The following is a 12006-nucleotide window of genomic DNA, read 5'->3' on the forward strand; positions in this document are numbered from 1 at the left end:
AGCAGTGGGATGTTTCTGAAAACAAAAAGAGTTTAGGATTAACTAGTTCGGACTATGTTTTTTTTCAGCAACAGTGTAGGGAATTTGTTGTAGGGTAACACGGGGTGAGGCTGGGGGAATCTGACAATAGACAATGGATATTCGGCATCACAACATCCATTGTGGTCTTTGGCGAAGTGTCTCCTAGTTTGATATACATTTTTTTCATTTTTCTTGTAACAGCACAGCATTCTTTCACAAGGGAATTGGCCAACAACATGTTTTCTGTTTTTGCAATGAGGGGACATTTAAACATTTATTAAGAAAAGGGAAAATGTGTGCACAGCAGAAAGAAAGAACAAGTCTTCCATATTTGGAATTAGTAGATACATGTAACATTGGCTTGGATATATGCTCAATATGTCCATTGAAGGTTAATGAGGTCATCTAGATACACAGTAGATCTGTGTGACACATTGCATTGACCCTCACCGGGAACCGAGCAAAGTTCATGGTTTAAAATGTACAACGTGTAACCCGCACCCAATCTTTGTCGCATTATTTTCTTTCTTTAAGGAACACATTGAAACCAGCATGCAGAACCGGTTCTCACACCCGACCTAAAGAGAAAAGCCTCGTGGGCCACGCTGCACATTGGAATTCTTTGAAAGCGATGCCTCACCCAGCGGGGGGTTCCTGCTGAAAAGAGAAATGCGTCTGAGCTTCAACCTCAGGCTAATACAGGATGGAGGGAGGAAGACTGCTCTGCTCCCAACATTATGTTCCCAATGTTCCCAGTGGCATTCCCAATACAGTTTTACATTCCTGATAGGTGAGAACGGCCTGGTTCCTCATTAGACAGGTGTCAATTAGCTGATTAACTGTGTTTACCTTGGCAATGCTCACCAGACTGACAGTCTCCACATAGGAGCTGCAGGGGATTTCCTCAAGGTCAATATCATCAATACTGAACAATGCCACATTACTGGAGGAGGTAGGGAGGGAGGTAGCAGGAGGGTGTGACTGGGGGGTGAGAAGGGTGGGTCTGGGCCTTTGGGGTGCTGAGTGATATCATCTGGTCAGTTATTGTAGCATTGCCCCTCGAGGCTTCAAGTACTTAACCTGAATACAGCACAATGACCAAGACAGGAAGTCAGTGTTGTGGTGTAAATCAACAGTTGGCAACTTAATAGCTCAATCCTAACATTATCAGCAGCTCCATTGTGTAAACTGCGAATATGGGATGCAGAATATTACACAGTATGTATACAGTGGGACTAGGCTGTCAGCTATTGTTGAATAGGTAATTAGAAACAGGGGGAATGCAAACAATATGCAATACCATGGCGATAGTAGCAGGGGTCCCCAGTAGAAAATAAAAAGCATTCCTGAGTTTTTGTTGTTGTAATTGCCCCCTACTGATCTGTTTGTGCTGCATACATGCTGTCAATATAATCCAGATACAATACAAGTTGGATGGTCCACACAGACATTAAGCACCATATTTGGTTACAGTGTTTGCAAGAAAATGTATTATTACTCTGGCACAACCTCAATCTCATACTGTGTGCACAATGTTGCACAACTCTGTGATTGATCGCATGTTTTCAAGTGTACATCTTACATAAACCATTTTTTATTTCACACTTCAACTTAACCATTACTAACCACAACTTCCAATTAACCCTAACCAACCAACTAAACGCATACCAAACTGGTGAACATTTTTTGTGTGTGCTTTAAACTGCAGAAGTACACACAAGTATACTTCAAATGAATAATAGGCTTGCTCTGTAACTACTGGATGTGTTAATTTGCAACAGTTTACTCTCAAATTCACCAAACTAACTTTAAAGGTGATGTGAAATATGTCAATGTTGTACTACTGGATTTTGGTGCACCAAAACAAATCAGTAATGGTGGTTCAAGTTATGCCTTAAAGTAATTATTGAGCATCATTTGTATATCAATTATTCATCCTGTGTAGCCTTGAATATGTAAAGTAACTTCTTGCATGGTGAATGAAGAACTTCAAATATCAGCATAAACGCACTTGCGCATTTGTTGTCTGTGCGAGTATTGTTTATGTGAAAGTGTTTTAAAAAGCAAAATTCTATAGAAAATACATGTATACGGAAAGTTGGATACAACTTTAATTATTCTGCACAAATTGTTCGAGTGTTGGTAAACAGATGTTTTGATATGATAATGTTAAAAAACCTTTTACTTCAATTCATCAACAATCTTCTCTGTTTCCTTCAGGTTTTCTTCAAGAAATCATATCGAAACTATTTGGGGTAATTGATATACAAATTATCATTTTGTGAGGAAAGCATTCCTTAAAAAAAGAGGTCAAGTCACACTGATCATGCTGGCATTAGCTCTCTGCAATAGCTTGAATAAATGTTAAGCGCTCATTTAGTTTAGCCGGGTTCACTGTGACTGGGTCAAGTTTAAGCGCAGGCATGATTTTACAATCTGCTTACTGTTAGGGATCTACATCTCGAGAGAGAAATAGAAACCTTTGCCAGAAAATAATGTCTCAAAAAGCATGTCGGCTTTCCCAGAGCCACACCGTTAATGAGACAGCTGATTGCTGAAAGAACCAAATGCGAAAATCAAATGCTTTCTGTACAAATGAATAGCTCATTATTTTTCGAGACAGCTACTAAACCGCAGAAACTGTTTTACATTCCAGTTTCCATTATACTGAGAGAACGCTGTTGAAAAATGAGCTCAGCACACACGCATTTTTCAACATCATCTCCCCCAAATAACTATGGCTCTAGGGAAAAGGAATATCAAGGTAACATAGAGCTATGATTAATGCATGTCTTTAATACCTCTTCATATAGCTGTGTGTAGATGAATTGAGCCAAGATTGGCTATAGCTCAGTTAAATTAGGTGTTTGTACATGTGGTCAAAGTGATCAGAAAATTATCAAACATACACCTATCGTTCATCATTTCTAAATCAGTCGTCCAGCTTAATCTGGATTTAACATTTTTTTTATTATATATTAAATAATTGTATTCTAAAACAAAACCTACTTTTCAGTACAGATACTTTTATTAAAAGCGTGTGGTTACTGAGATAGTGATCATGCTACTATTGTGTCAAAACATTACAAAATGATATACTGCTCTGATAACTTGAGAGTTAAAATCACTCGTCAATCTGTGGTCTCACATATTGCTCTTTTGAGTGTTTTCCTTTTTCCAGGTCTAGGGAGTTAATTTCCACAACTTGATGTATTTTCAAGGAATCCGATACAATCTTGGTAATACAGTCCAAAACTCAAGGCCCATTTGTTCAGTGTTCGCAGACTACACCCTGCTTTAACCAACAACCTGAGCCTGTCATTCATTATATCTAATGTGAACTGGTATTTCCATTTACACCCACGTACACACAGGCAAGCGGACGTTTGAGTGTAGGGCACACACACACACACACACTTCTACCTTCGTTTTTTTGTGTTCTTTCTCTCTTTTGTTATCCATAAGGACCTCTGACAGACTTACATGTTTCTGTAAAGCTTTTTACATCCTCCGATTATTTATAGAACTTAAAGCAGGGGTAGGCACATTTGGAGAAACCAGCAAGAGTAAGCTAGATTTAAACAACATACATGAGTCAAAGCTTGTGGAAAACTACGTTCACACAAATTCAGAGCTTAGATAAAGGTAGACAACCAAAGTACTCCGTGTTTAGTGCAGTTTAGCAAATGTTAAAATGTTACGTCACCAGAGGTGGGAGAAGCACTCAAATCTTGTATGAGTAAAAGTAGAAGAACTACTGTGTAGAAATACTCTGTTACAAGTAAAAGTCCTCCAAACAAAATGTTACTCAAGTAAAACTACTAAAGTATTTGCATCAAAATATACTTAAAGTACCAAAAGTATAACTACTGGTAATGCAAATTGAACCATTTCAAAATAATATATTATATGTTTTGATTATAATCATTGATGCATCAATGTGTTTATCAAAGCTGTTAAAGGTGCGGCTAGTTTTAGTCACATTGTATACTGCAGGTATATGGAGTAAAAGCACACTTTATACCTCTGAAAAGTAGTGGGGTAAAAGTACAAAGTAGCAAAAAAATTACCTTGAAATTGTTCTCAAGCACAGTACTTGAGTAAATGTACTTAATTACTTTATAATACTGTATGTCATAGTAAATGATAATCGAGCTAAACATCAGGATCTTAGCATTGTCATAGTGAGCCTGTTAAAACAGTAACATTAGCATTTAGGCCTCCCTTTTTTCAAAATACAGGCTGCTATGCCTTTTGACTCCTGGTTTTCTTAAAATTTGTTTATCTTATTTTGGAATGAAGCTTCCACCTTCTTGTGCAAGGTGAATGAGCTCAAAGAGACCATCATTGTATCCTAAAATATCTCTGTCCCTTTCCACGACTCTGTGGCGCTCAGAGCCTCCTCCCATGGGACCACTGGCTAATAACAGCACACAATCAAGTGTGTCACATTAGGGCATATCGAAAACGGGAGTGAGAGCCACGGAGCAAGAGAGACAGAGAGAGAGAGTTCCTCCTCCAGATTCTCAGGCCTCTGCAGGTCCGTCTCAGTGGCAGAATGGACAGTTCCTGTGTTTGTGCCTGTTCCTGTCTCCCGCTGTCACCAAGAGGCGCGTCGCCATTGTTTCCGCATCGAGCGCCCGGAGGTCAGGGCTGCTCCCTCTCTCTCTCCCCCGTCCTCGCTGCCCAGCACAGGGAGGGGAGCAGGGAGAGAGGGCGGGGGGGGGGCCTGGCTCCAAACAGAGCTGGTCACACCTAAACGAGAGCTAGAGATGCAGTTGAGAAACACACACGTCCACCTCTTGTTGCTTTAGGGGGATTCCAGGCTTTCTCGTAAACACCGGGCAGGTAAACAGACTCCCTGTTTTGCACACTGAGATTAGAAGCGGGTAACTTTATACACTGTACTGGTCTCGTCTCTGCTGAACTCAGATGTACTCTGCTTCAGTCAGGTACATTTAATTTAGTCTTGTTGTTTGGCCACTTCTTTATTTTGCTTCACTTCTCGCTTCCTTCTTACTCTACTGCTGTTCTGGTTTTTTCTCTTCTCTTCCCTTTTCTTTACTTTGCTACATGTCCAATCTATAATCCAGGGCTACAGCAGTATTGCTTTCAGCTATTAAAACATGTTCTTTAATCTTAAAATAACAGCATTAAATATTTGCCTCAAAGCTAGTTTCCAACCAGAGACCAATCCCATCACACAAGCAACATATTAGGCCCATTCCCCACATCAGACACCTCTACCTCTGGCAGCCATCTTCAAACTCCGCATTAATCCCTATTACAGATCTGTTGAGTTACCCAAATGCATCTAGCATGGTTGTGACATACATAACAACATGTGTAAATAAATGAAAGGTTACAATCACATCTCATCATTTCTGCAGCTGCTGCCTTCACTGTCTGCACAGATGTTGGCAGGTTTCTGGTTTCATTATCATATGTGTGATGAATGGTATCTGGTTAAAGTCCAGCTCTGACTTCTCCATAAATACAAGCTGCTGTGTCCCTCTGGCAGCTCAGCAGGATACAGAATGTTTATACGGTCTTCTCACCTCACAGAGGGCGTAAATTGGGGTAATTTATATGTCAAATTACCATGATATTTATTCTGGCATATGTATTCGAAGTTGTTCTCATCTTCTCAAAATAAATCCAGCCTGGTGGGATGATGGATCATGAGAAAAGAAATCAATCAAATTCTGGGAGCTGTGTAATTATTCCACATAGCTGCTAATTTATTGGTGGTTTTAGAGCAGGAAGTGCCACTGGAACAGCTTGATTTGTTGCATTGATAAATCATTCATGATAACTGTGGAAAAAGGGTAGAACATCATTATTGCACATGTTGCAGTGTGACATAGCAAGGTGTCTTGGATTTGCATACAGATTGTAAACAAAAACGGAATAATGGCATTGAAAGCAGAAATATTTTATTATTTAAATTATTGATATTGATCAATTTTGTCAGGCTGTAAAATAATTTGCTGAGCATCCACTGCATGCTCAAAAGAAGTGACCACTGCATACAATGACATTGTAGACAATAGTGTGCCAACAGTCTGGGGAAGACCCACTCCTGTTTTAACATGACAATGCCCATAAGCACAAAGCGAGGACCACAAATAAATGGTTTTCACAGTTTGATGAGGAAGGCATTGACTGGCCTGCACAGAGCCCTGACTTAAACCCCCCTGAACACCTTTTAACGCCAACTGAAAGCCATGCCTTATCGCCCAACATCAGTTATCTCACTATTGCATCTGCAGCTCAGGTTCAGGTTCAGCCAGGTTCCAAAATCTTGTGCAAAACCTTTCAGAGAAAGACGGAGGCTATTTTGCCTGCAGATGGTTTTGTAATAAGATGGTTAACAATCAAATAAGTCATGTTCAGTTTTCCGTTAACTTTTAGCCTTGTACTGGACATGATTCTTACACTGCATAAATTACACCAATTCTGTATTCCATCCATCCATCTTAAGCATTTTTCTCAATTTTTGGATCTCCCTCCTTGTCACCTCCACTTTCTGTCCTGTGACCCTCAGCTTTCCTCATGTGGTGTTATTTGCTCAGCTGGCAGCAGACGCCTGGACTCTGAGCTACGTAGGGAAGTCCCCGCTGGCTTCATATGTTTTGCTGATCCACATCTAAAAGGCTCTTTTTCGGTCCTCTACCTAAGCATCTTATATATTTTCTTTTACACCTCCAACACACATTAGGCTCATTTCACCTCGCCTAATGGCACTTGTCGTTTCATGTGTATATTAAGCGTGTCTAAATAAACAGTTCAGTCTGCGGAGTCAGGTAGCTTCAGGGAAAATCATCCCAAAGGTTATTACTGAAACTATGATAAACACTTTAGGGCATGAATATATTTAACATTTTTAATATATAGCCATTCATCACGGGTTAAAAGCATCTGCGTTCCATTGGCATTAACTGCAGGTAGCTGAGGCACTTAATGCATCGGCTTTGACTGTGAAATCCAACATTTTCCAGCTGAGATCAAGTTCTTAACTAATGGCCGATGCCATCTGGTCCTGATGAGGAAAGGAAACACTCCATGAGCCTTACGTAAAAGATTGTTATTTCACCGTTCAAGGGGTATGAGATTGTCCAAACAGAGGCAACGTGTTAGTGATAGATTCCAGGGATGATAAGATGGTTTGTTTTTACTATGACATTAGCAATCTCCTGTTGTTCCCAAAGCAGACACGAGCACCAACATGTCATCTTTTTGAGGGCCTCTGGTCTTCAGTGGACATTACTGTAAGTATAATTCCTCATCAAATACAAACACATTCTGAAAATCCTCATTAGTGAAATTTAAACAACCATTGTTGTATAATAGTATCCACCCAGGGGTAAAAAGCTGAACCCAAAGTGCCAGTAAAGGTGAAAAGGTAAGTTATGTAATAGCACCTAACTCAACAGAAAAACATGATGATATACAGTTGATAGACAGAGTGACATTTTTTTGCAAAGAAAGTTGCTTATTTTAACATCCAGAAGTTACAGAGCAACATTATAATGTATTTGGAGTCGTGTTCATGTCTACTTGAATTCCAATATCCACTCTCTGTTAGCTTTTGGTTTGGCCTCCACCAACTCCTGAGAGTCATATCTGGCTCTTTATTTGAAAAATGCTCCACTATGCTTTCCAGCTGGTCACTAAAAGTGTTTTTCTTCTGTTTGGTTCCAATAAGGTATAGTGTAAAGTGGATTTTTAGATTTGTATTGTGTCTAAAACAACAGTTAAATTGCGTCAGACAGCTGAACATAAAAGCCACATAAAGCTGAGGGGGGCTGCAGGTTTAGAAAATCATTTTCTGTAGGTTTTCACTATGAGTGACCCATTTCACATTGTCATTTAATACATTGGTGTTATTGTAATCTCAATTGTAGGCACTTTGAATCAACAATGTACAAAGTACAGCTGAGGCTGAAGGGATGAAATGTCCCGAGGGCAACATGAATGTCTGATATGTAATAGCGACCACTCAATTGCTTCTTAAACATTTCACACAAAACCACAATTGTCGACCTGCTGATGACCCTAGGTAAAAGTCAGAGTTTACTTATTTTTTATTTTTTATTTAACCTTTATTTAACCAGATAAAAAACATTGAGATAAAATCTCATTTTCAATGCTGACCTGGCCAAGAAGGCAGCAACGTTACACATAACACATAACACAAACATATAAAATACAGAGAACATAAAGAAAACAAAAGACGAAAAAGCAGTCACTACATTGTGCACATTAGGACAATAAAAAAAGTACACTACTTGTTACTGCAAGAGCAGCTGGTGGTGAGGACTTACTGAAGTGAGGATGATCATGAGGATGATCATCATCTGGAAACTATATGTCTTTACAAACTTTTGTGCCAATCCATCCAATAGTTGTTAAGATATTTTACTTGACAAGTGAAAACTTAGATTTGTTCTGGTACTAGAGGTCAGGGGATCACCAAGTTTAGTAAGATTACACAAACAACAGAAAGACGTGTCATCCCTTAAACCAAGCTTACGCTCCAGTACCTTCAATTCATCTTGCTACTATTTATCTGTTAGACCATCATTTGGCCTTGTCTTGGCCTTGCAGCTCTTAGCTGTCTCCCTTAAAGCTGAGAGTGAACAGCACTTTTTCTTGAGGTCTTAGACCATCTAGCATTGAGCCTCAGAGGACTTTGCATCGGTCAGATCAATCAGGTAAAAAACCCAAATACAACCGTCAGGATTTGTACAATGATGAATCACTTACATATTCACTCATTTCACATAAAGATAAATATACAGTTCTGCAGTGCATGTGATACATACTGTCAACAGAACCACCCCACCTCCTCTCAAAAGTCCTTGAAAATAGCTCTATAATTTAATTAGTAACAGCTTGACCCTCTTAGACTTGAGATGTGTCCTTCAGAGTCCACACAGGCTGACAGGGACCTGAACATGATGCATCTGCTGTCGCTGGATGTGTGTGAATAACGTGGTTTTGCATTAACAGCCGGGTGCAGCACTCCTGGGGAATGAAAGAACAAAGGCTGATGTGTAGGCCGGCTGTTTCTGTGAAACTGACTGTTTTTAGATCACGGAAAGTTAATATACATAGGGACTTTAGGTGAATTGGCACATGCTCATTCTGTTGCTCCACACTCCCCAGTATGCTTTCACATGACTTTGAATTGTTGGGGTCAATTACAATATTTATCAAAAATGTCTCTCTTGGTTCCTAATATCTGATCTACAATCACAGATACTGTGTCATGTTTGTGTTTCTTTGTAGTATTGACACAATAATTATACGATATAATTACTTTTTGGGTGCTACCTCCTTGAAGTCAATATCAATATCAATATCAAGGCTTTATTGTCATTTGTTCACAGTGTAGATTTGGCAATGAAAAACTTAGGTCAAAGTAATTAATTAAGGCCTGCAACAAAGATGGAAACTGTTGGTGGGTCTACAACTGAATCAAACATCTATCAAGGCCCAGATTAGACAGAGTGCATTTAAGCAGGGTTTGAGTTTCTTTCAATGGCAATGTAGCTTTTTACCCTGTTTCATGTTGAAGAAACGTCCTACGTCATTGCAATTTTTTCTGGTTGTCTAATTGGATACATTGAAAGGCGGGCAATCGGTGCAACTGTTGCTGTATAGCCGGAGCTATATGAATTTACCATACGCATAGTTGCCATGTTCTGAAAATATATTATTATTATTATTATTATACTATTAGCACAAAATACAATTTGGAAATGCTCTGATACTAATTATACTTGCCCAGGACATAACAGAGAGTTCATAATTGACAGATAGTTTGACTGAGAAAACAGGCCACTTATTTTATTTTTAAATTAGATATTTTAACATTATTTTAATTACAATATTGTCTTACAATATTATACAATATTGAAATAAAAACTTCAACCCCCTCAGGGGCACCAATGTATATCTTGCCCCAGGCACCAAAATGCCCACAAATGCCCCAGCACTCAGTAATGAAAGTCTGCCTGAGAAAACTCATCATATTATGACAGATCCAAAGTTTATGCAGCAATTATCCTATCCTAAATGTCGTAATTACATTTGATACTGGATAAACCTGTAATAACAAAAAGAAAGCAAATACATATTATTAAACATTTAACTGTTTGTATTAGGTAATAGGAAAACAATGTATCTTGTCTTAACATGTTAATAAGTTTAACTTGGCTTCTTTAACTATTTATTTGAAAGGCCTGTGACAGGAGTGACTACTTACTTTGGCTCAGAAACATGGGAGGACTCTGGTGGGTAAAGTTGAGCAAACAGAACACCAACGTGTGTCTTATCCCGTACTTTTCCTGTGATTAACACTCCACTTTAATCTGGCCACTTGGTATTTATTTCTCTGTTAAGTCCCTGATCCAGATTTCAACACATTTTTCTCTTTTCTTCAGCAATTCTTCCACGTCAGCTACAGTAAGTGTGTTTTTTGTCAGACATTTTGCCCAAAAGCACTTCCATTCCAACCGCATCACGTATCTTGAATATATACAGCTTGCATGTTTTCTCTGTATTTTAGGCTTTTTTTTAAACTTGTGCAGCAGAAGTTGCCAGAGCAGATGGCAGCATTTGGTTCTGCCATTTTAAAATGAACAATCACGAAGATAGCTAATCAAGACAAATTACTTCTTAACACTGAGTTTTCTCTTCAGAGGTGGCGCTCCCTCCTCAGTCAACAGATGAAATGTGGCGTGAACGCTCATGCTGTGTTGACAGAGCTGTCGACAAAGACACAAGGCCTGGGCAGACACCCAGCATATAGCTAAATGCCCTGTCATGCTGGCAGTGATATGCTTAACACACACATGCATGCATAAGATACACAGATACATCCACCCCCCAACCCCACACACTGACTGCTTGAAGTCTCCCCATTTTGGATTAGGGCACAAGAAGACATGAATCATTGTGTAATTGGCCTGGGAAGAAGCGTTGGACAAAACAGGCAGCACAAAGTTCTGAGGCTGTTCATTGATGCACAAAAAAAGAATTAGGCAAACATTTTAGTAAGTTGTGCTGTCAATTTAGCATAAATTATAAACATTAAACGCTGGCTGTAAATTATATTGGGCACAGAAATCATGTGCATTGTTATTAAATCTCAAATAAAGCAACTAAATGTGTGTTGTCACCTTTCACTTTTCAGTTACATTTGCAAATTGATGTTTGACAACTCTTCAAGTTGCAGTTTATAATTTACTTTTTAAATAAATAAAAAAGCACATGTACAGTAGTTGATCATTAGGCTGATATTTCCCAAGAACCTTCCATTATAAAAAAATTGTTTTGGCTAACACAAACAGCTTTTGAATCTGCCAATTGTCTTGACCAGCTCTACCTTTAACCAATACAAGCTTCCTCTGGACATGCATCTGATGCTTCCCAGATATCATTTACAGACAGGTTCAATCATCTGAATAGCATGTGCAATGTATGTGTTTCCATGGAAGCAAAAATATTTATGATTACAATCAGCTGGACAATAGTCCCATTTTGGAAAAGATTACTCGCACACTCGTTCTCTGTCTTTGCTCACCAAACACCGCTCTGATGCATCACAAAATTGCAAAATGCCATATTTTCTAATAGAAAATGCATAAATGTTGTGACTATGGCAACCATGATACAAAATTCTCATTTGTCATTCAGATTTACATCTTAATTCGCCATTCCAAAACAAATCTGGTCCTCCCTTGAATTTATCCAAGTGGTTTATGAGTGGCGGCAGAGACTGTTTCTGTCTCTGTCTGGCCCCAGTGTCTGCCGGTGCTTAAAATTATGAATCTAACAGCTGTTTACAAACAGCTATCAGACCATCAGGTAAAGACTAAACACGGACTGAATGGTTGGGGAAAGCACCAGCAGTCTTTATTTTGGTTTAGTGGCCCCCTGTGGCCTGCTGAAATCCCCTTTAGACCAACCTTACTC

This window comes from Trematomus bernacchii, unplaced genomic scaffold, assembly GCF_902827165.1.
Source record: "Trematomus bernacchii unplaced genomic scaffold, fTreBer1.1, whole genome shotgun sequence".
NCBI classification, from domain to species: domain Eukaryota; kingdom Metazoa; phylum Chordata; class Actinopteri; order Perciformes; family Nototheniidae; genus Trematomus; species Trematomus bernacchii.